At 45.3% G+C, this 25,319-nt stretch overlaps 1 pseudogene; it reads right to left on the bottom strand.

The window, feature by feature from the left end:
• Window positions 1-6,601: 6,601 nt before the first annotated feature.
• On the bottom strand, window positions 6,602-15,048 carry LOC125520122 (annotated as a pseudogene).
• Between the last annotated feature and the right edge of the window lie 10,271 nt (window positions 15,049-25,319).

Below are 25,319 nucleotides of genomic sequence, written 5' to 3'. Positions count from 1 at the left end.
TTTCCGTTATCCTTTGCATATTATAGTTCATCACGAAGTTCTACTAACTTGGTGATGGTGACTAGAGAATTCTGTCAATCACTATTTTTATCTGGAAGATTAACTCTCACTTGATTCAAGCGATTGTAGTACCCAGACAATCTGAGCACATGCTCACTAGTTGAGATATTCTCCTCCATCTTTTAGCTATAGAACTTGTTGGAGACTTCATATCTCTCAACTCGGGTATTTGCTTGAAATATTAACTTCAACTCCTGGAACATCTCATATGGTCCATGACGTTCAAAACGTCTTTGAAGTCCCGATTCTAAGCCGTTAAGCATGGTGCACTAAACTATTAAGTAGTCATCATATTGAGCTAGCCAAACGTTCATAACGTCTGCATCTGCTCCTGCAATAGGTCCGTCACCTAGCGGTGCATCAAGGACATAATTCTTCTGTGCAGCAATGAGGATAAACCTCAGATCACGGATACAATCCGCATCATTGCTACTAGCATCTTTCAACACAATTTTCTCTAGGAACATATCAAAATAAACATAGGGAAGCAACAACGCGATCTATTGATCTACAACATAGATATGCTAATACTACCAGGACTAAGTTCATGATAAATTAAAGTTTAATTAATCATATTACTTAAGAACTCCCACTTAGATAGACATCCCTCTAATCCTCTAAGTGATCACGTGATCCAAATCAACTAAACCATAACCGATCATCATGTGAAATGGAGTAGTTTTCAATGGTGAACATCGCTATGTTGATCATATCTACTATATGATTCACGCTTGACCTTTCGGTCTCAGTGTTCTGAGGCCATATTTGCATATGCTAGGCTCGTTAAGTTTAACCTGAGTATTCTGCGTGTGCAAAACTGGCTTGCACCTGTTGTAGTTGGACGTAGAGCTTATCACACCCGATCATCACGTGGTGTCAGGGCACGACGAACTTTGGCAACGGTGCATACTCAGGGAGAACACTTTTATCTTGAAATTTAGTGAGAGATCATCTTATAATGCTACCGTCAATCAAAGCAAGATAAGATGCATAAAAGATAAACATCACATGCAATCAAAATATGTGACATGATATGGCCATCATCATCTTGTGCTTTTGATCTCCATCTTCAAAGTACTGTCATGATTTCCATTGTCACCGGTATGACACCATGATCTCCATCATCTTGATCTATATCAATGTGTCGTCACATGGTCGTCTCGCCAACTATTGCTATCGCATAGCGATAAAGTAAAGCAATTTTTTGGCGCTTGCATCTTATGCAATAAAGAGACAACCATAAGGCTTCTGCCAGTTGCCGATAACTTTAACAAAACATGATCATCTTATACAACAACTTATATATCATCATGTCTTGACCATATCACATCACAACATGCCCTGCAAAAACAAGTTAGACGTCCTCTACTTTGTTGTGGCAAGTTTTACGTGGCTGCTACGGGCTTAAGCAAGAACCAATCTTACCTACGCATCAAAACCACAATGATAGTTTGTCAAATTGATGCCGTTTTAACCTTCGCAAGGACCGGACGTAGCCACACTCGGTTCAACTAAAGTTGGAGAAACTGACACCCGCCAGCCACCTGTGTGCAAAGCACGGCGGTAGAACCAGTCTCGCGTAAGCGTACGCGTAATGTCGGTCCGGGCCGCTTCATCCAACAATACCGCCGAACCAAAGTATGACATGCTGGTAGGCAGTATGACTTACATCGCCCACAACTCACTTGTGTTCTACTCGTGCATATAACATCAAACCATAAAACCTAGGCTCGGATGCCACTGTTGGGGAACATAGTAATTTCAAAAAATTTCCTACGCACACGCAAGATCATGGTGATGCATAGCAACGAGAGGGGAGAGTGTTGTCTATGTACCCTCGTAGACCGAAGCGGAAGCGTTGACGCAACGTAGAGGAAGTAGTCATACGTCTTCCCGGTCCAACCGATCCAAGCACCGTTACTCCAGCACCTCCGAGTTCTTGACACACGTACAGCTCGATGACGCACCCCGGGCTCCGATCCAGCAAAGCTTTGGGGAGGAGTTTTGTTAGCACGACGGCGTGGTGACGATCTTGATGTTCAACTGTCGCAGGGCTTCGCCTAAGCACCGCTACAATATGACCGAGGTGTAATATCGTGGAGGGGGGCACCGCACACGGCTAAGGAACGATCACGAAGATCAACTTGTGTGTCTATGGGGTGCCCCCTGCCCCCGTATATAAAGGAGTGGAGGAGGGGAGGGCCGGCCCTCTCTATGGCGCGTCCTAGGGGAGTCCTACTCCCACCGGGAGTAGGATTCCCCCTTTCCTAGTCCAACTAGGAGTCCTTCCATGTATTAGGAGTAGGAGACAAGGAAGAGGAAAAGAGAAGGGAAGGAAGGAGGGGGCGCAGCCCCTCCCCCTAGTCCAATTCGGACTAGGCCTTGGGGGGGGGCGGCCTGCCCTAGGCAGCCCCTCTCTCTTTCCCGTATGGCCCAATAAGGCCAATACTTCTCCCCCGTATTCCCGTAACTCCCCGGTACTCCGAAAAATACCCGAATCACTCGGAACCTTTCCGATATCCGAATATAGTCGTCCAATATATCGATCTTTACGTCTCGACCATTTCGAGACTCCTCGTCATGTCCCTGATCTCATACGGGACTCCGAACTCCTTCGGTACATCAAAACTCATAAACTCATAATATAACTATCATCGAAACCTTAAGCGTGCGGACCCTACGGTTCGAGAACAATGTAGACATGACCGAGACACATCTCCGGTCAATAACCAATAGCGGAACCTGGATGCTCATATTGGCTCCTACATATTCTACGAAGATCTTTATCGGTCAGACCGCACAACAACATACGTTGTTCCCTTTGTCATCGATATGTTACTTGCCCGAGATTCGATCGTCGGTATCCAATACCTAGTTCAATCTCATTACCGGCAAGTCTCTTTACTCGTTCCGTAATACATCATCCTGCAACTAACTCATTAGTTGCAATGCTTGCTAGGCTTAAGTGATGTGTATTACCGAGAGGGCCCAGAGATACCTCTCCGACAATCGGAGTGACAAATTCTAATCTCGAAATACGTCAACCCAACATGTACCTTTGGAGACACCTGTAGAGCTCCTTTATAATCACCCAGTTACGTTGTGACGTTTGGTAGCACACAAAGTGTTCCTCCGGCAAACGGGAGTTGCATAATCTCATAGTCATAGGAACATATATAAGTCATGAAGAAAGCAATAGCAACATACTAAACGATCGGGTGCTAAGCTAATGGAATGGGTCATGTCAATCAGATCATTCAACCAATGATGTGATCCCGTTAATCAAATAACAACTCTTTGTCCATGGTTAGGAAACATAACCATCTTTGATTAACGAGCTAGTCAAGTAGAGGCATACTAGTGACACTCTGTTTGTCTATGTATTCACACATGTATTATGTTTCCGGTTAATACAATTCTAGCATGAATAATAAACATTTATCATGATATAAGGAAATAAATAATAACTTTATTATTGCCTCTAGGGCATATTTCTTCAGAAGATGTATGAAATAAGAAAAGGTGGACGCTATGGCATTGGGTTCATTGACCCAAACATCGTTAATGAATACACATGGAAAATAAACAAGCATCATGAAAAGCAGGTAGAGGACAGCATGTTCGAGTTCTTGAAGCGCCTCAAATACAATGAAGATATACTACTTCCTTACAACTTCCAGTGAGTCACACTTTCTTGTACTACAAATTCTCTGTTTTTGCCTACTAGCTAGCTACATGTGTTTGCTTACATATGCCCGCTTAATTAAGACATGCAAACGTGTGTGCATGCAAATTTCACTGGATCTTGTGTATCATTAAATTTGACACCGGAACAGTTGAAATACTGGACTCACTACTCAAAGAAAATAGTAAGTATAACATCTTGTTTGGGATAGTCAACAGGTAATTTCAATCATTATTAACTATATATCTCGGCCTATTTAGTTCGTCATTTCATGATATGAACTATTTAATAACCCCTTTATTCATTTTCTTTGTCAGCGGGCAGGGCTTGGGCAAGGTTCATCAGCGTCACGGAAGGCGAATGGAAATGACAACTGAGATGGTTTCGACCCAAGGTAAGTAATTAAGTAGTACTAGCTAGCTAGCTAGCTGCCATCTCTTTAATATTATCATGCTTGATTAGTTATTATCTGATCAAATTAAATTCCATTCTCGTAAAGGCCATAAAGCAGGCGCAGGGGACTGATCTGTGTGCATTCTGCGTTTGCGAGAATATTCGCATGATGGCGTCCGAAAGGAGCAGATCTCAAAGACAGGAATGGGTACGCTTGTCAGAACACAATTCACAATTTGTACACCATTATCGATATCTAGTCACACAACTAATACACATGCATATTGATCTCCTTCTTAACAGTTCACAGAGGTGCGAGACAAGCTCCTAGAAACGGAGCGCGTACAAGCACTTCAAGAGGAAATAGCAGGATTTTTGCTTGACCAGGTCATAAATCCGAAGGGAGAATACTATTACCCGCTACCGCCCCCATGAACCACTTCCAATTGTCATCGTGCTCCGAAGGCACCAATTAGGCTAATGCCACTGGCTCCGAAGGCAACATGCATATGTAGGAGAAATTGTATATAGCTATACATGTGTGTATGTGTGAATTAATATGGTGGTTTGTGAGACATTGATGATCTATATATATGATTGGTTTTTACCTATATAGGATGTCAGTTTGGGACACCTAGGTGCCCAAGCACCTTACCTACAAACCATTGGATTACATTCAGATATGTGCATGTGTAATTAGTGTTAGCAGTATTGGGTCAACCATGTTAGCTCTTTATTAGGAAATAATTATTGCAAATTATTGCTTCATATGGACACTTAATGCCCAGATTAAACAATATAGGGGAAAAACATCAATTAATGGTCCGGCCATGCATGCTCCATGGTATGTCCCCAACTTTATTTCTTATACATGCACTTCTTTCTTTTTTACATAAAAATAGGAAGGCATATACATAATTAGATACGTATGTATATGATCGTCTTGGGAACAAAAGGTATAGTTATCTTTTGTCTCCATGGGAAAATACACATGTACGTCTTCAAGCTTTTTTCAAAATGGATATTTTTTTGGTATGTGCATACCCATCATTTTTTTTTGCATACCCCCCAGATGTGAGATTTGTACCCGGGTATTCAGATACCTATGGATGCCATAATTCATGTAGTCGGGTATATACGTAGCCATATTTTACTATATATACGTTGACATCATACCTAACCGTTTCTACACTTTTTCATATAGCGGGGTATATACGTGTGCAGACACATTGGGTATACTATTTTATTTATGTTCGTTGGGTATATACTAGAAGATTTATGTGACCATGTCGTATAAACTATGTGGGTATACTAGGAGTTTTTTTTGCTACGAAGGTACACTAGGAGTTCATTGGGTATATTTTACATAGCAAGGTATATATGTAGCCATATTTTACGTGACCTGAAATATACGTACCGTGTATGTACATCGTTAGTAGGTACCGGATACAAGTATTAGATAGTTAGGACATATATTATTGGGTATATACATATCACGTATGTAAATAATTTCATTAGTAGGTATTCGATGCCCATATTAGATAGTTAGGAACCAAAAATGGCATGTAAGAGTTCAAAAAATATTGAGTATATACAAGTTGGTATGTATTAGATATTTAGGAAACAAAAATACGCGCATTAAATAACCATGTCAATTCAAATAAAAAACATTAATATGATTTATTATATGGCAAGTCTTGCATGCCTAATAATTAGGAAACAAAAATAAATCATAAGTATGGAAAGTCTTGCATGAAGAATGAGTAGGAAACTAATTAAATATATCACGGTTTCCAAAACAATCAAGGTGCCCAGGCACCTAGGTGCCCCATCTATTTTACCTATATATATATATATATGCATAACGTGTACAATGTGTAGTATCGTAAAATACTAGCAAACGAAAAAGAATTAAAATGGAAAACACAAAATTAAATGAAAAAGAAATCATAAAACCAAAAAAACCCCAAACATTTTAGTACCGGTTGGTGTGTTACCAACCGGTACTAAAGGGCTCCCGGCCCCCGGAACTGGCTCGTGCCACGTGGTTGCCCTTTAGCACCGGTTCGTGCTGAACCGGTACTAAGGGGGGGGGGCTTTAGTGCCCACACTTTAGTGCCGGTTATGGCTGCCCTGCTATTGCCCGGTTCTACACTAGTGACAAACTAGAGGAACATTAAACCAAGTTTTACAGAGTTTTTTCACGCGGCCTTCCCTCGCAAGATTGTGAGCCGCCTAGTTCGTCGATCATTTTTTAGTCACAATTTATACTGAAGAGTCGAAATTGCAAGCAAATAAAAATTTAATGTGCAGCACAAAAAAGGAAATACTCACAATTTATACTCAAGTCAAAAGAGTAAGAAAATAAACCTCTTACATGCAGCAAAAAAATGAAAATACTCTTAATTTATACTCAAGAGCCAAAAATGTAAGCAAAAAAATACTTTTATATGCAGCAGAAAGAAAAAAGTGATGGTTCGCTAGAGTAGGTTGCGAGGCCCAAGTGGCCCAGGAGTGCAGCGGCCCGTTATCCTTCCACCATTGGAAGCGGGCAGTAATCGCTGCTCTGTGAAGCCAGCCTAACGCTGTGCCTGCCACATTATGAACCATGAGGCTCAGCTTTCGCATAGGCCCCAGGCGGTCCACTACGCAACTTGGAACGGGCGGGCCAGCAGTAGCACACCCAGGCCAGGCCCGCAGCGCTACAAGAGCGTCCACATCACCTTAATGCCTCCACTTGGGTTACAAACTCTCGCAACTAAGCTCGGCGAGTAAAGAGAGTGGAGACGGATATTTAAGCCGGTCGAATGCCTCCTCGGTTGGCGAGGTGGGACTAAAGAAGGAGGAGTGCTGTGCTTCCTGGTGGGAATGATGCGACTGGGTGATATTTTTAGCGTGGGCTTTGGCAGCTTAGGGTAATGAACGTGGCCATGTGGACAAGGTTTGGGCAGCCATTCGTGGATTTTATTAGTGCTAATTAGCATAGTGAACTTGCTTCGCAGAAATGGAAATAGTATAAAGTGGGAACAAGGAAATATTTTACTAGTATAAGAATCCCCAAAAGGAGATATTTTAACTGCATGTAATGCTGCCTCCACTGGATGCAGGTGGCTCAACAAGCAGTTCTCTTTTCAAGGGGAAGTTTATCAGAAGTTTACCAGAAATTTCAAGGGGAAACATCTGGCGACGAGAGCGGATCGGGTTATAAACAACCTGTTATGGTAGTGATCAAAATAAGGACCAAAGGGATGCAAGACAAGAAGAAGATCAAAGCACTGAAAGCGAAAACGAACCACGGCATCATCATCTATGAAGCCCACACCGTGATGTGCAGGAAGAGGAGCAACTTTGTCAAACTGGCAAGGACAGTTACACAGGGGGAACGGTTTACAACAAATCCTAACATGTACAGAGTCACTGACATTTCACTTGTGATCCAGAACAGGAAGCTGCGATGTAGTCCTGAGGAGCGCCGAAGCGACGATGTGCGCTATCCTCAGCTTTATTTGCCCACGACGTGGTGCCGGCCGAATCCCGCTCGGCCTTTCGCCCTTGTAGACTCCGATGAGATCGCCGGCACAGAATTTCTCGCCCATGGTGGTGAAGGAGGTGTCTGTGACTGAACTTTCTTGGTTGTATGCTTGCACTGATGCTTCATGTCTGCTCCCTGCGTGGTTGTCTATTTATAAGCCTTCAGGGGGCTCCATTGACTGACTGTATTCTGAAATATGAATAGTGTTCATTTTCGATGTAACCCTTTAGTGTCTGTCGGTATGAGAAGCTTCTGTTGGTCTGTTTTGTCCCAGGCATGGTTTGGGGCTGTTTGTCTCTCCCTATGTTATCTGCAAATCTTTGATGACACTGTTTGCATCTGTTAAGCCAAATGATTTGCCAATCTTGGACACTTGTGTCGAGCAAAAAATGGTTGCCAACCTGTCATGTCCCAAGATCCAGAGTATTAGTAACCTGTGATGTTCCTCGCAGGACTTTGTTGCTAATCATTTGCACTAATTGTCCTGTCTGATGACACTAGTGGTTGGCCTTGGTGACTGGTATTGGTATGGACACCTTTATGTTAGAAGACATTTTGGTCAACCCTTTTGCTTGTAAATTAATACATGGTTCTCTCTAAATTTTCTAGTGGAGCCTGGCTAGACATACTGGTTAACCTTTTGTTGATAGATTGATACATGCTTGTCTCCTGTGATTGATCAAAACTTCAAAGGACCTCTGCATTTTGCTTCTTGAGATGGCGCCTTTTTTACTAACTATTTGTCAGGCTGGTCATAGTGGGAGTAACATAGGTAGTAACATAGGTGCCACATAAGCAAAAATGGTGATGTGGCAAGTATTTAATGAGGAAAGAGGCAAATAGAGTAACATAATATGTTACCATCACATAGCGCTTTCCAATGCATAATGAGTCTACAAAGTAATAAATGAAGGCATCTATGTTACCACACCTATGACACTACCCACTATGAAGGTAGTAACATACACTAGTAACATATGTATGTTACTAGTCTAAGTTACTCTGCACTATGACTAGCCTCATTCCATGAATGAAGAAAGTATGATGAAACAGGACTATGTTGATGAAGGCAACATCAGTTATGATGACAGGTTTCAGGATAGAATAACAATCTGCATTTGAAGTTTGGAGCCAAGGAAGAAGACAAGTGCAGGCCACAGAGAGTATACAACTATACAAGGACGTGCGCGTCGAGGACAAGACAACGGTGGGCACCAAGTTGGCGGCACAGATCAAGATGGCGGTGCCTGTGCTGGAGAACATCAGCTACCAAGAGGTGGTGGACACCGGCGCGTGGAAGGGGGCGGTGAGGATGCAGGGCATCCAGGGCGCGCCGTTCAAGGTGGTCTGCACGGCAAGCGTGTCGTGGAACTGCGCCGACGTCAAGGGCGTGTTGGCCGGCGGCACCATGCGTGCCGCTGCAGGGCACCCACGCCGGCTCCTGCCGGTTCCCAACCGACACGCTCGCTGTCGTCGAGATCACCGTGTAGCAGTGCTCCTACTCACTCGCTGCTCCTGCTTCCCCTGCTTCAGCAACAGCAGGGCGGTTAACTAGCAGCTAGTCTGGCTAATCAAGCTCACTAGCTCACTCAGCTTCTCAATTATGTATTGCTGATGAGACTTTTTTCTGGAAAAGGAGATTAAACCCCCGGCCTCTACATCAATCGATCCATACGGTCATCTTTATTAATTATTTCACGAAGGTCTAACAAAGACATACATCAAGCCACCCGAAGGCACCATTCACACCTACAAACTTGACAATGCGGAGTGCTCTCACTCCTCATATCTATAACCGATGTCGTCGCTCAGGGTGGACGTACCGAGCGGGCTTTTCTGCCCGCTCGTGGCCCGCTCGGTCTTGGCCCGCTCGGTCCTGGCCCGCTACATAAATTGGGCGGTCCGGTCTGCCAAATCAGGCCCGAGAAAATGTCGGTCCGGTCCGGTCTTTAACCGAGCGGACCGACAAACGCAGTCATCGTCGCGGCCACCGGCAGCCCCTGGGTGAACCACTGTGTCCCCGAGCTTGCCCTCTCCTTCCTTGTTCTCCTCTTCGTGCCCCATAGCCTCTTTCCGCCGCTCGCCGTCGATGTGGTGCGTGCACTGCCGCCGTTCGCGAGTTCTCAATCACGGCAACAGTTTCAGCAGAGCACGCACACACGCACTCATGAAACGCTCGGCCGTGATTTTCGCATCGTGGGAGAAACGCTAGGCCGTGATTTTCTCGTTCAACAAATCAGGCAAGTGTTGTTTTGGAAGGTGCTAGATTTTATACCATAAGCTTCCTATAAGGGCATGTACAATGGTTCTATCTTAAAAGTGCCACATAGGATAAATGATAAGGTGGAGGAGAGAGAAATCATAAAAGAAAGCTTGTCTTATCTTATTTAAGAGAAGACAAGAGATGATCTCTTAGCACAATTTGTCTCACCATATTTTTAGGAACAACTAATTATTGAAGATAAGGTTAAGAGATGACCCATTATAGATATGTTTTTTGTCATCTCTAATTTATATGCAAAACTTAAGATAAAACTATTTTATCAACCATTATACATGCCCTAATCACGTCACGCGCGATCCCATGGTGTCGTTTCCTTTTGTTCAGTAAAACAGAAAACTGAAAGTACGAGAGAAATAGGGCTTGACCCAAAAATCATGTTACCGTTTGACGATTAACTCCACGTCCCATTTGATCCGCTAATCACGCAAGGCCCGCACACGAGAAATCATGGATTCATGCACACGATAGATTACTTGCATGCAACGGAAAAAATGCTAATCAACAAACATGTGCACGTTCATGGCAAAGAACCGCGGCGCCCACGCACTACCCACGGCACGTCGCCCACCTCCACAACGGCGCTGGCGCATGTCACCCACCTTGCCACAGCACCTGCGCACGTCGTACACCTCGCCGCTGCACACGTGCAAGTCGCCGCCGGTGGTCGCGTTGGCCGGTCCGCTCGGTCCGGTCCGGGCTTCGTCGTTGCTGGTCCGGTCCCTGAAATCAGGACCGTCATGCTGCTCGGTCCGGTCCGGCCCGGATCGCCGGCGGCCGGTCCAAACATCGGCTCGGACCGTGTCCATCCTAAGTCATCGCCGATCCATCCATATAACGTATCGGAACCAACCGGTGCGGCAGACCTAAAGCGTACACCACATGGGCACGTTTTAGAAGCCGTTATCATCATCGAACCGTTGTCCCATCTTCAGGAGAGAGATCTGCATCATCTTTGCCAGCCCCACCAACCGTCGACGCCACCACGACGCCGGACGATGCCACCGCCCTGCGCTCGTCCATCCCGACGGGGAGACTCTGGAAGATCTTCGTGCGTAGCACCTGCCCAGTAGGCATGACAAAGCGTAGCACTTGTCAGCCAGGCATGACTTGACATGTCCACCGAAGCTCCGTTCAAGACGAAGTCGCTCCGCCTCATGCCTCTGCCTTCCAGCGCTACTCCACAAACGATACTCCCAAAAGAGAAACGACACCATAGTGCCGCCATCGTCTGATCCGGAACACCAGAATGGTTTCCCCCAGAGCAGCACGAGTGAGTTGATTGTAGTTACTCGATAATGCCTTCATCAAGGTAATGGCGCAGATGCCATCATCGCCTGCCGTTGGCTCGGTTTTCAACGGCAACCATGTCTTCTCGACTCGCAGATGGGACTAGATGACGGATCTCGAGATCCGATCACCCAGCCTCAGGCCGACCACCTTCGACGGAGGAGATGACCACTATCGCCGGCTGCACCGACTAGAACAGATCTGACCGGAGGTGCTGCCAAGCAGCCCACCAGGCCCTCCACATCGCTGCCGATCTGAAGCCGGATGCCGCGCCACCGCAACAGAAATTGCCGCCGCCCGTGACCGGATTGCCCGACGCGCCGCAGTCGCCGTTGCCCGTGGCAGGGCCAGCCAACGCCGTCGCCGCGGCGGCCATCGCCGCTGCCGCCGGATCTGCTGCTCCTCCACACGCGCACCACCCGTGAGACGCTGGAGAGAGGAGGATCCCCGCCACTGCCGTCGGCCCCCGGACGCATCCCGGCGACGTCCTCCGGCGGCGACGGGGTGAGGGAAGGAGTAGTCGGCCCCGACGGTGGCTAGGGTTGGGGAACCGCCCGAGTCGCCCGAACTGGGGTGACACCGGTGTCAGGTCTCTTTTTTTGCTCCCCGACCAAGTGGTCTAAAAAATTGGGGGAGTACAAACGAAATGAAACAGTATAACAGTACAACAACAATAACAATCTTGGAGTATATATAAATTACATGTCAAGCTTGGTGTTTCTCACACCTGTTTACATCCAAAGCTTACCTCTAGCTGACTAGCTTTACGTTCAGACTTTTGATTCTCCACCTAATTTTGGCCGTTTGCATAGCTTGTATGTTCTGACATTTGAACAGAGTATCAGGAAATTTTCCCAGTAAGCTTGTTTGACGAAAGGTTTAGTTTGTAAAGTGACGTAAGGCTGCCAAGCTGAATAGGTATGTTACCCTCAAGATTGTTCTGGCTAAGGTCTAAATACCAGAGTTGTTGCAAGTTCCCTAAGGTGGGTGGTATAGGGCCTCCAAATTTATTGTTTCCTAGATCGAGGTATGTCAACTGAGTAAGCTGGTCAAGGAGTGGTATAGGGCCTCCAAATTTATTGTTTGCTAGATTGAGGTATGTCAACTGAGTAAGCTGGTCAAGGAGTGGTATAGGGCCTCCAAATTTATTGTTTGCTAGACTGAGCCCTTCCAGCTGAGTAAGCTGGCCAAGGGGTGGTATAGGGCCTTCAAATTTATTGTTTCCTAGAGTGAGATATCGCAACTGAGTAAGCTGGCCAAGGGATGATGGCAATGGCCCAATGAAGCTGTTTGCTTGGAGGTAAAGACGTTGTAACCGTGTTAGCTTCCCAATCCATTCTCCAATCATACCTGTTAAATTATTATTTTTAAATACTAACCATTCTAACCCTGTAGCATTGCCTAGTGAAGCCGGAATTTGACCTTCAAACATGTTGCCATACAAAGAAAGCATTTGGAGATTTGGTAGGTCGTCTCCTATGTTAGGAGGCACTTCCTTGCTTAGCATATTCGACCCCAAGCCTAATATTTGAAGAGAATTAGACAGGTTGAAGAGACACCGTGGGAATCCACCTGACAACATATTTTGTCCTAAGGCCAAGTTCCACATATTTGTTAGTTTCCCAAGCTCATCAGGAATACTTCCAGTGATATTGTTGGCTGCAAGGACAAGACTTCGCATGCTAGTGATGTTGCCAAGCATTGGCGGGATGATCCCGATGAGGTTATTCGCGAAAAGATCCAAAACTGAGAGGTTGGAGAGGAGACCTACTTTTGGAGGAATTTCGCCAACTAGGAAGTTCGTAGTGAGGCGTATTTTCCTTAAGCTGGAACAGTTGGTAATTGCATCTGGGATACTATCATGCAACCTGTTCCTGCTCAGGTCAAGGACCTGAATCTTTTGCAGATGGTTCAGTGGAGGTAACCGGCCAGAGAAGCTATTTTTGGACAGGTTCAGGGTTCTGAGGAACGTAAGGTTCCCTATGGAGGAGCTGATTTGGCCAGTTAGGTTTAGGCCAAAGAGTTGAAGCGCCACCACGCGCCCTGGATGCTTACGACTCCATGCAGTGGTTGGCGCTGGAGTTCCAAGAGCTGAACCATCCGGAGGGATCAGAAGTAATCCCATGCTTGAAAGCTTGCAGCCAGAGCACATCCGTGCTGTTATCAGGGGGCGTTGCGCAATTGATTTTGCTAGCACCCAAAGAGAACTGCAGCAACGCCAATAGTAGAAGCATGGCGGGGGGTCTGGGTCGATTGGGATGCGCAGAGGCCATTGCTACCTGCAAAATATAAAATATAAGCATCAAAATGGAAGGTTATTGGTAAACTTGTTATGACTTGCTTTAGAGTAAACCTGATCATTCGTCTGACCGGGTCGGGGTTCCGGCCAGGCTTGGCAAAGCCAGAAGCAAAAATCCCAAGCCCGGCCCCCGAAGCACATAAACGGCCTGGCCTGGCCCGTAGCACATAAACTATGGTAGTCCATGCATAGGTTTACTTTAGATTATCTCCAGCTGATTCCCTAAAAAACTATAGAGGAGTAAATTTGAGAGCTAGCCATACCTAGCCGAACTCTTAGACGGTTAGAAGAGTATAAAAATTAAGAGTTGCCTCCAAAAGCAGTCCAAATCTCTTATTTTTACTAATCCAGAGCCATCACAGAAAAAAAATCATTCTCCTTTCTCATGAACGATGCCTCTTTTTGCTGCCTCCACCAACGCATGTCGCCACCGCCGTCCCAGGAATGAAACCTACACTGCCCACACACCACCGACCGCCCTTCTCCGGCGTTTGAATCTCGCCGGCGGTGAGGAATTTCATGAAATTGGCCGCAAGAGGTGTGAGAAGGCGGCGCCTAGGTGCATCCGTGTGTTCACCGGTATGCCCAGGTGCAGCCGGGTGTGCCCCGAGCGCGCGTGCGTGTGTGTGTGATGTGCGTGTGTGTGTGTGTGTGCGTGCGTGTGTGTGTGTGCGCGGCTGTGCATGAGTGTGCTTGCATGCAGCCGACAACACAACGTGCAAGCTGCAGCCGTTCCTTGGGTAACAACTGCCGAGGGCGCCGTCAAGCTACTTCGGCTACGTGTGCATGTGTGCGCAGCTGTTTCGTTTGTGTGTGCTGCCTCCCCAATCATCTTTTTTGACCCGCCGTTCTCTCCGTCCTTGCATCGGAAGGAAGAAGAAGGAAAAAGAAGATGAAGAGAGACTTTTATTTGGTGTTACTCATTTGAGAAGTTAAATTTAAGGGTTCTGCTAAATCCAGCCACTGTTTAACTCCTCAAATTATGAGTTAAGTATAAGAAGGCACACAAGAAGTTAACATATAAGGGAACGGCTAGAGATGTTCTTATCTATCAATAAATTGATGTTTACTCGTATCCTTAGTAATGAGTTTTATCTTGTATGGATGATGGTTTTGCTCTTCAAATCAGCCTTCTAGCACCGTAGTTATCATGTTTTTTTAGGGAGTGGTTGTTGAAAGACACAAAGATAATGTATTACTCCGTGAATAATATTACCTCCATTTTAAAATACAAGACATTTTAGTAGGCTAAAATGACCTACCAAAACATCTTATATTTTTTGTATGGAGGTAGTAGTATGGAGAAGAGAGAAAAGATGAGTACCGTTGCTTTAGGCCGGAGCTCACAATACGACGACAGCCTTCTCTTCTTTTCCCAGTATATGCAAGTGTGAGTGCGCTGGATGATGCTCGGCTTGCTGAGGCCACAGGGGTTTAAAAAGACACTTACAGGAGCCTCAGGTCCACACACCTGCATATCATCTTCACCTCAAAAAATAAATACAAACTTGCAGCGAAGACCTGAAAAGTCCGTCAACCCTTAACTTTCACCTCCCGTCGCCACCATTATTGTTGTCCTTGTTTGAGCTGGACAACAGGGACGTTGTTGCCGCGTGCACAGCCTCGAAATCTCACACTCGCTTTTCAACCGGCGTTATACTTTCCTACGTTTGTGACTTGGATGATGCTCGGCTTGCTGAGGCCCCGAGGGGTTAAAAAGACACTTACAACAGCCTCACGTCCACACACTTGCATATCATCTTCATCTCAAAAAATAAATACAAACTTGCAGCAAAGACCTGCACTCGGTCCGTCAACCCTTACCTTTCACCTCCCGTCGCCCACCATTACTGTTGTCCTTGTTTGAGCTGGACACAAGAGGGACGCTCTTGCGGCGTGTACAGCCTTCAAATCTCACACTCGTCCGGCCGGCTATACACATATACTTTTCAACCGGCGTTATACTTTTCTGCGTTTTGCTAACGACTGCCGCGCGCGACTCGTCTCTATCCTGAGTAGATATTTATGTGTGTTAGTACTTCTTTTAGGGATGTAACAACTCTTTATTCATGTAAGTTCAATTGAATCGTTACAACATCATTTGGCTTAAGAAAGCACAGAGTGAATTCCGGTTTTTACCCCCAATTTTGACATTTTTGACACTATTTACCCCATTTAGCGAAATTTCATCCATTTTACCCCATTTAACAAAAGTTCTGCCACAATTTACCCTGTTTAAAATTCCGTGAGTGTTCTAGCAGACAGGTCCCAATTGTGAAGTCTAGCTGGCATGCCACATCCATGGTTTTTTCCTGCTTATTTTTCTCTCTCGTGAACCAGTCCTCACGGCTTCTCCCGACCGGACCGGCCCGATGGAGGTCGCTTGCGTCTCGTCCAACGCATAATGCTTGAGTCGACCACGATCCTTACTCACGCCTAATAGATTGCATCGCCTGCTTCTGCCCACACGTACCCGTCAGGCTCGCTCGAACTTATGGTTAGGGATTGTCAGGCAGCGGCAGCGGCGTGATTTCATACCTCCTCGAGCGGCGTTATATATGGCTGCGACATCAAGGCAAGAAACGACCCCGTGGAATCCGGCTCCGTCAATCTCGCTGACGTCTGGGCGCGACATCAAGGCAAGAAATGACCCCATGTAATCCGGCTCCATCAAGCTCGCCGACTTCAGCGTGGGCGCGTCCATGTACATGCCCCCATCAGGTTGTGCTCGGTTGCGGATCTATGGGGGCCGCTCATCCAACAAATCAGTGAGGTTGGTGAACAAGCAAGCCCTCTCGTCGTACCCCATTCCACATGATTTTGACCATCTCCATCATATGTGTATTATGAAGTTTTCCTGACTCATGCATTGGCCGGTGAGGCGTTTGATTCAGACAGAATTAAAATGCTTATTAGAAGATCACGTGTATACATATCACCCATCTATAACTGACGTACATTGATTTAAAGTTTTTTTCACCATTTTGAATATTGTCGAAATCCTTTTTTTTCCTTTATTTGCAGCGTGTGTGTGATTCGAAGGAAGGCGAACAATGTGTGCTATGAATATTGGAGGTCGGAGTGGTGCGGCCCAACTTACGCCTTGTGCGTTGGACGCGAGCGACATACTCTGGCGATCATATCAGGCCAGCCGGGTCGAGCGAAGCTGCGAGGACTGGTTCAACATGGAGAAAAATAGATAGGTAAAAACCGTTGATGTGGCATGCTAGGTGGACCTAACAATTGGGACCTACTCATCAGAATGCTCGCAAAATTTTAAAATGGGTAAATTGTGGTAAAACTTTTGCTAAATGGGGTAAAATGGATGAAATCCTGCTAAATGGGGTAATTAGTGTCAAAAACGTCAAAATAAAGGGTAAAAACCAGAATTCACTCGAAAGCACACATGCCTTCCTAGGCCTGATGACAGAGAAAATTTAGCTAGCTATCAGCCTCAAAGTTTCTAGTCATGCTTTCAAACTCTAGTGAGCTAACTCGAATCTCTTTTATAATTGCACCATGCCGCCTGCCACCATGAGCTACAATGTTTCTTACTGCTGATGCACAATCCGGAGACACTAGGGCACAAAGGACATGGATTTGAGCCAAAAGTTGCCCAGCCAAAAAATTGGCGTTGACCACTCCCAGGACACCAGTTTGGATTGGTGCTAATTATTTGGCTCACCCCCGACTGCATGCACTCTCACAGTTCAATTTCACGCCAACTCTTGGCCATTCACGGGCGGGCAAAAGGTTCGCCAATTTTTTGGCTGGCCCACGAATTGGCAAGGTTATCACGGGCAACATCCAAACAGTCCCTAGGACCCGAGAGATGTTCAGATCGTTCAACAAAGCTAAAAGCTTCATGACATGCAAGAGCTTCTAAAGTGGGCACGTCTGTGATGCCCATGAAGGTGATCAACGACGAGCCCAAACTAATTTCCCAGGTGATCCCGGTATACCGCAGCGACTGCACCTCTATCTCCGTAACTTTCCACAACACCATCTACATTGATCTTACTTGTACCATGTGGTGGCCCGATCCAAGACTGACAAGCATGGCTCCGTACTGGATGGGTAGTGACACGCTGGTACTGAGAACTGACATTAATCTCAGAGATAAAATGCTTGATGAAAGAATGTGTCGACAGTGGCGATTGCATCTCTCCCAATCATAACCTGATCGAAAGCATCAAACTTTGGCAAATTAAAAATGAAGAAACAAACAAAACAGGGCTAATGTATCGGTCCAAAGTTCATTAAATTTGCCAGCGAATAGTATAGTTTGATCTAAACATCACCTTAATTCAAAAATGGCATTAAACTTTTACATAAGTATTTTGAGGTATACATCATAGTAACCAGGCGGACTAAAACCCTGGAAGCAAATATACTTTGGGAAACACCATAAGCTCCAGAGGACACCAGAACAAGTCATGTTCAGTAGTAGAGTTAGTAGGACGAGCCCAAAACTACCCCACAAAGCGTATGCCACTACGCAACTAAGCACTGTAGCATTTCAGAAACGCGCCAGCCCACAACTGTAGCTACCAAAGCAATCAAAGACGAAGATGCAGGAGCAGAGGAGAACTCGCAGGTTGACAGGTGTTTGCTGAAATGAAGGTGCAGTATGTTACTGCTCAATAACAACCTATTAAGTTTCTTCAAGAAGCCATCAAATAAGCTCGACCCCATACGACTTGGCAAAAGCATCAGAAACCCAATTTGGTCTGGATGAGGGGCGACATGTATGCAAATCTGATACTATTTGTATTCCAGAGAACCTTACAAATGAATGAATAAAGCCGATGGCTACACCCAAAATGAAAAGAGGAAAAAGGCTAGCACGTACAATTGTTCCTTTGCAAGGAAGCAACACGAGCAGGAAGCAACACGAGCAGTGATTCGAGCCAGGAACAGATCCAGCCATCCGTGAGTGGAAATTTACACTTCAGCACACATCATACGCTAGCCTGCAAGTCGCCAGCCATTATGCATCTATATCGATTTACAGAAGAAGAAAAAGAAATCATGCTTAGCAGGTGATGGCCAACAGTTGGGTGCACAAGCTAGGCACAAGTAGCTGAATGGATAGAATCCCCAAACTTGGCATCACTGAACGCTCTGTTTTCAGACGGATGGAGTAACATTGCAACAGTAACTCATATAAATCAAAATAAAGAAAGCAGCACTGGTGATTTTACCTTTGCATATCGAGATGTGTATCCGTAAGACACATCAACATGGCAATCAAATGTTCAAATAACTGTCACATCAAATCCATTCTTGCACATTAACAACACATTGCAACACCTGCAGACTTTTATTCGACAAAAGAACACCAACACTATAGAAGCACACACATAATCAACACATCACAATAAGCAATCAAGACAAATATTCCACCTGATGTCAAATAAGCAATGAGTATGATTGAAAATCTGAGAATGGTTCCTGTCAGATAGCAGCAGCAGGAGCAGCAGAGTAGTTGTTGTTCTTTCAGGGAAAAAAAGGTTTTAGTTGTTGTTGATACTTTTTCCTACTATAAATATACTCTTTGCATTGCAGCCACAATATGTCCTGTAGATCTTTTTTTAAAGATGATGTTGATCTTAATCTTGTTGAGCCATGACATCCATCATTTACCACTGAATTCAACGTGGGACAACCGACTGTGCTACACACGTCCTCATTATTACTATAGTGCATTAAGCTCTGAGCAAAAAGAGCAGCTTTAGATCAAGAAACGAAGGAATCGAACTGCACATCAGCAAAACAGATATAGACTGATAGACAGGGTTATTTCTATGTACAAGTTTCTCAGATGATTCAGCTGGTACATTTCTTGGGGCCGAGAGATAGATGCATCCACAGCAGCTTCATCGTATGAAATCTCCAGTATATGAAGCCTGTTGTCGGCCAAGCTCTTCCATCCCATTCCATCTATCTGATATTCACATGGTTAACCTTGGCATCATCGAACACTCTGTATACTGAGTCGAGTAACACTGCAGCAGAAATCGTATAAATTAAAGAAGAAACAACATCACTTGTTTTGGGCAGTAATCGACGGGACAATCATCGACATTAGCAAGGAAAACAGCACTACAATTCTGGTATTTGGGTTGCAGTGATACATTACATTAACAGGCTAATCAAGCATTCAAATGACTGTCACGATCCCAGTCTTACAAACACGGTGGCAGACTGGTAGCCACCGTAATAAGAAACATACAGGCTTAGAATAGCTTTTATTTAACTGAAGAACAACAATGGTAGAGAAGCACGCCGATAAACAACACATCAAGATACACAAACAATACAAAGTCCTGTATGGATAAGCAAATAAGCGACAACTAAGGTTGAGAGCGCGGGAGAAATGGTCTTCATAAGCACCAACAGTCAAACCATGTCCTCCACAGTGGAGGTGCTGATCTGGGAAGACGGCGGAGTGGCGCCGGTGTTTCTTCCTCCACTAGAAAGGTCCCTCCTCTGTACCCTTTCCTGCAGGGTCTCCATCCCCATGTGCGACAGCAGGAGCCAGATATGTGTGAGCAGCTCCCCGCCGGTGCCCAAACTCTTGGCGTGTAGGTACCCTCGGCACCTACTGGCCGAGAAGCAGAGTATCTCCACCCACACACCTTCGATCACCTCCCACATCTTCTCATCACCCAAACACAACAACATTTCAGAAATCTTCCAGGCATCATGGATAAAACGTTCCTGTGCAGCTGGATATTTCTTTGCATCAGGCAAAAAGTATATGTGAAGCATTGACTTAAAAAGCTGCCAGGTCTTGTGAATGGAACCTTCCCGAGCAGTCGGATGCCTCTCTCAATCTGGTGGCGGTTCCGTGCATCCTAGATCCTCTCTGCATTCTGTGCGCCGCAACTTGACGATTATTTTGTCCACAAGTCTTCTTTCAGCCTCCTCAGGTGATGGCCCTTTTCCCTTGAGGAACTTGAGGAGTGGCTTATTTCCCTTGAGAATCGCCATTAGCGATGGCTTGTCGTCCTTGAGGATTTTCTCCAGTTCAGCATTGGCATTCTTGAACAGATTCCGTCTCGTGCCAGGCAATAGCATCTCAGGCTTGACGAACAGTATGTATATCATGTAGTTGGAAATTTCTCTGCATCCCGTGGCCTTTACATGACAAGCTGATGTGTCGGCCTTTTGGTAGAAGCACAACTCCGTTGCAATGTGCCAGAGAAGGACACTCTCATCAAACGACCTGTTTAGCCCCCATTCCTGATCTTGGTCGCATCCTTTATGCTGAATAGTCCATTGACCCCTCTGATCACTGAACCTCCTGTAACTGGCAACATCTACTATGTGTTCCTCCCAACAACATTTTACATATCCAAGAACCAACTCTGTAATTCTTAAAGATGAGGAGCATGACTTCATGCACCAACGATGGTCAAGAAAGTCCTTGCAGTTGAAGGAACTAAGGACGCACATCTTCTTGTTGTGCCTTTTGTTGCGGACAAAGAAATTTACTAGGCTATACTGGGAAACCATGCCAAACGATATCAGGATATCACTCAGACACATTACACTCATGTGAAAGATCCCGGAAAGGAACTCCAGCACAACAGTACCACAGAACAAGGTGTTGGTATTGATCTAGAGGCCCAATGGGCCAAAACGAAAATAAAAGACCAGAAATAAAGTTACGTTAAAGAGAGAAACAGGGAGGCCACGAACCAACGTTCGTACCCCTCGATCTCAACTTACGCGCCCTGATCGGGGGCACCCTAACCAACTATGGTTTTGGTCCCCTGTCGCCAGCGCACATAAAAAGATGGGGGAGCAGCCGGCACCTACGCTAGACCAGTTCTCGTACGGTTTACTCCTGCTCCCCACATCCCTAAACCCTAACCGATCTGGGGGAGCGCTGCACGACGGGAAGATCATCTCCAAGCTCTGCCCCTGTCCCAGGGCAGTGCCGGTGGCGCCCGGAGGGACGCCGCTACCTGCAACGAGCAACTTCACCGAGCCTGCATCAAGCCTGCATCGAGCAGGCACGGGACTTCGCACCGTCGACACCAATGGTTGCTTCCATTGGTGGTAAGAACCTAATCCATCTCTCTGATATGTGCTATTAGGTGATCTAATGCCTGGCTTACGATCTGTTAAGTAGATCCTACGGGATTATAAGTCTAACAATGGTATCTTGAGCATGGTTAAGCCTAGATTAGATCCCTAAGATGATCTGCTTAAGTTTGATGATCCTGATTACGTACTGATGATTAAGGTTTAAGTCTAATGGTTCATGAATAAGGTTAGATTGCCCTCTGTTGAAGTCGATGTTTGATCTCTAGGGTTATGTGTTTCGGTCAAAGTCTAATTGGCTATGGGTTAGTGCTAATCATCCAATGATTATGATAAATCATGTTCTGCTAGTTTGATTTGCCACGTTTCCGCATCAAGATTGTTAATTAGCACTGTTTAGTTTCTGAGCAAGATGAATTGGCGAGATTAAAGAAGCTACTTTTGCCAATTCAGCCGAACCCAACTCTAGAAATCCCCTAACCGAAACCCTAGAAAAGTCAAATCCCAAATCTTAGCCCAAAATGAATGAAGTTCAACAAAAGAAGAGGTTTTGGGGCTCACCAAGATGATGCCGGCCTTCGGGGTCCGCACGGCCGCCGCCGTGCGCGCACGCCATGGCCGGGACGCCGCCGCCCTTCGGGATGGCGCGCGGAATGAAGCAGCAGCCGCCGCTGCCGCTCTCACGCACGCGCGCATGGCCTGGCCTCCGCGCCTCGGATGTCGCCGCCGCCAAAAGCTTGCGCCGGCAGCCGCTGGCGAAATGCCCAACAAGTGCGTCGCCGCGTCACCGGAGCTACGCTCGACGGAGGAGCGCGCGGGACAAAGTCCTTGTGCACGCTGCTCCGGCGAGCGATGCTGCCGCGTCGCCATGCCCGGTGTGCCATGCGCCGCCGTGTCTTATGTGCGGGCACGCCTCGCCGTCGCCGCCGCAGTCGAGCTCTCTCTCGGGAGCGAGTGAATCGGGATGGAAATGGGGATAAGGCTAGGGTTTGACCTGGCAGTTTTTTCCTCCACTGAGGAGCGATCCGAGCCGTTGGCTCGATCCAACGGGCGAGCCTGACGCGCTGCTCCAGACGGGCCTTCGGCCGATTAACGGGTCGTTTTTGCGGCTTGGTTTCGGCCCAAGTTGCCTTAGCCCGCCGAAAAGGTTTTTTATTTAATGTCTTTTGTTCGCTGGGCTAGAATTTAAAGAGCTGCCGTCGGTTTTGGGCTAAAATTGAAGTTTATGTGCGTTTTCTATTTATTCAGTGTATTTCCGTATTATGATTATTCCCAAAATATTCTTGCACTGTTATAAATAGAAAATTGCCAGAAAAATGATTCTGAAAATTATGGTTTAGTTTTCTGAATGAAATGGAACCAACGAGAAATTTTATTTAGAAAACTTTTATGAATTAATGTTTGTGTCATTTTATGGCACATTTATGTTCATCCCATGGAAATATCAATAAATGGTGAATTATTAATGTTGGAAAATTTATATTACACATGAGATTAATGTGATCATTTTTGTAATACAGACCAACGTTGTTTTACATTTTTTTGAATCACTCCGTTAATTCCTTATTATTTTCTGCCCAACGGTGATATAATTTGGAGTTAATTTTTGCATGAAAATTGATCAAACCAACGTAGGTTAATTTTTGTGCAATTTAATTTAACTATGATGTTCTTTTCCTTTACTTATGATATTTCGAAATCATGACAGCTTCCGGTTCTCGTGGCCTCGAGATCGAGCCACTTACTGGGAATAACTTCCAATCGTGGAAGGACTCGTTGCTTTTGCACCTCGGATGGCATGAGGTTGACCTCGCACTGAGGGAAAGTAAACCAGTGGAACCTGCAAAGGGTGCCACTGGGTATGCTGAGCTTAATAAAGATTATGATACTAAAGTTGAGAAGTGGGAGAGGTCAAACAGAATGGCGCTCCTAATTATGAACTTCTCCATCTCGACTGAGATTAAAGGGGCTATTCCTGCCAATGAAAGTGCCGCCGAATATTTGAAATCGGTGGAAGAACAATTTAAGGGCTCAAAGAAAGTGTATGCAGATGAGCTTTTGCACAAGCTGCTTGCAAAATATGACGGGCATGGAAATGTGAGGGAGCACATCTTAAGTATGAGCAATGTCGTGGCAAAGCTTAAAACCATGAAGTGTTTCTTGAACGAAGAGCTTCTGGTGCTCCTAGTTTTTAGGTCACTACCCTCACAATTCAATCCATTCAAGATAAACTATAACTCTCTTGAAACCAAATGGAAACTATCTGAACTCATTGCACATTGCGTTCAGGAGGAAGAGAGAATGAAGAGTGAGTAGAAAGATCAAGCTCTCCATGTTAACTCTGCAAAGAGGAAGCAAGAGAACCATGCTCATAACAATAATGTGCCCAACAAAAAGCAGTATTCCAAAAAGAATCCTCCAAAGCCTAAGCAATGCAACGAGGCAAGTTGTTCACGTCCCGCACCTTCAGCAGCTACTTCAGTTAATCTTACAAATGCTGCTGGAGAAAGACTTTGCAATTTTTGCAAGCAGCCAAATCATTTCAAGGCGGACTGTCCAGGTTTTCTTAAGTGACTGAATAAAAAGGGTAAGGATGAGATCACTCTTGTAGATGAATCTCTATATGTTGATTTTTCTGAATCTACATGGTGGATTGACTCAGGTGCGACTGTTCATGTCGCGAATTCTTTGCAGGGATTCCATATAAGCCACGCCCTAAAGGGTACAAGAAGACTTAATGTCGCGAATGGGAAGGAGGCTGAAGTTGAAGCCGTGGGCTCCCTCACCTTGAAGTTGCACACTGGTTTCCTACTTCAGCTCAAGGACGTTCTTTATGTGCCTACTTTGAGTAGGAATTTGATTTCAGTTTCATGTTTAGATGATTTTGGATTTCATTGTACCTTTGGGGAGAAACAATGTTTTTTAAAGTATTGTAATAAGGATGTTGGTCTCGCCGTCCGACGAGGCAAACTTTATATGTTAAATCTTTCCGGTTATCCTATGTGTGTGAATCTCTGCGAAATGAATATGAATGAACGCAATCATAAAAATAATGGGAGAAGTATCAATCCTTCTTCGAAATTGTGGCATCGTCGCTTGGTCCACATTTCGAGGGGGAGAATGGAACGATTGATTAAAGAAGAAATACTTCATCCACTAGATTTCTCTGATACGGGCAATTGTATTGACTGTATTAAGGGAAAATATGTGAAAACAATTAAGAAAGGAGCAGTAAGAGCCACATCGGTCCTTGAACTTATTCATACTGACATATGCGGACCTTTTAACGTAAAGTCTATGGATGGTTTTGATTCTTTCATTACCTTCACAGACGATTTCTCTCGCTATGGCTACATTTACCCCATATGTGATCGATCCGAAGCTTTGGACAAATTTAAGATTTATAAAGCCGAGGTTGAAAATCAACTCAACCTAAAGATCAAAGTAGTACGGTCTGACCGCGGGGGAGAATATTATGGCAGGCATGCTCCTTATGGGCAAATTCCAGGACCGTTATCAAAATATCTTGCTGAAAATGGAATAATTGCCCAATATTCAATGCCTGGTGAACCTCAGCAAAATGGCGTAGCTAAGCGTCGCAACCGCACTCTTATGGATATGGTACGTAACATGCTTAGTCATGCGAACTTACCAGTAAGCCTTTGGATGGAGGCATTGAAAACAGCTGCACACATCCTAAATCTTGCTCCAACTAAGTCAGCAC

This window comes from Triticum urartu, chromosome 7, assembly GCF_003073215.2.
Source record: "Triticum urartu cultivar G1812 chromosome 7, Tu2.1, whole genome shotgun sequence".
NCBI lineage: Eukaryota > Viridiplantae > Streptophyta > Magnoliopsida > Poales > Poaceae > Triticum > Triticum urartu.
This window is presented reverse-complemented; position numbering and strand designations above follow the sequence as displayed.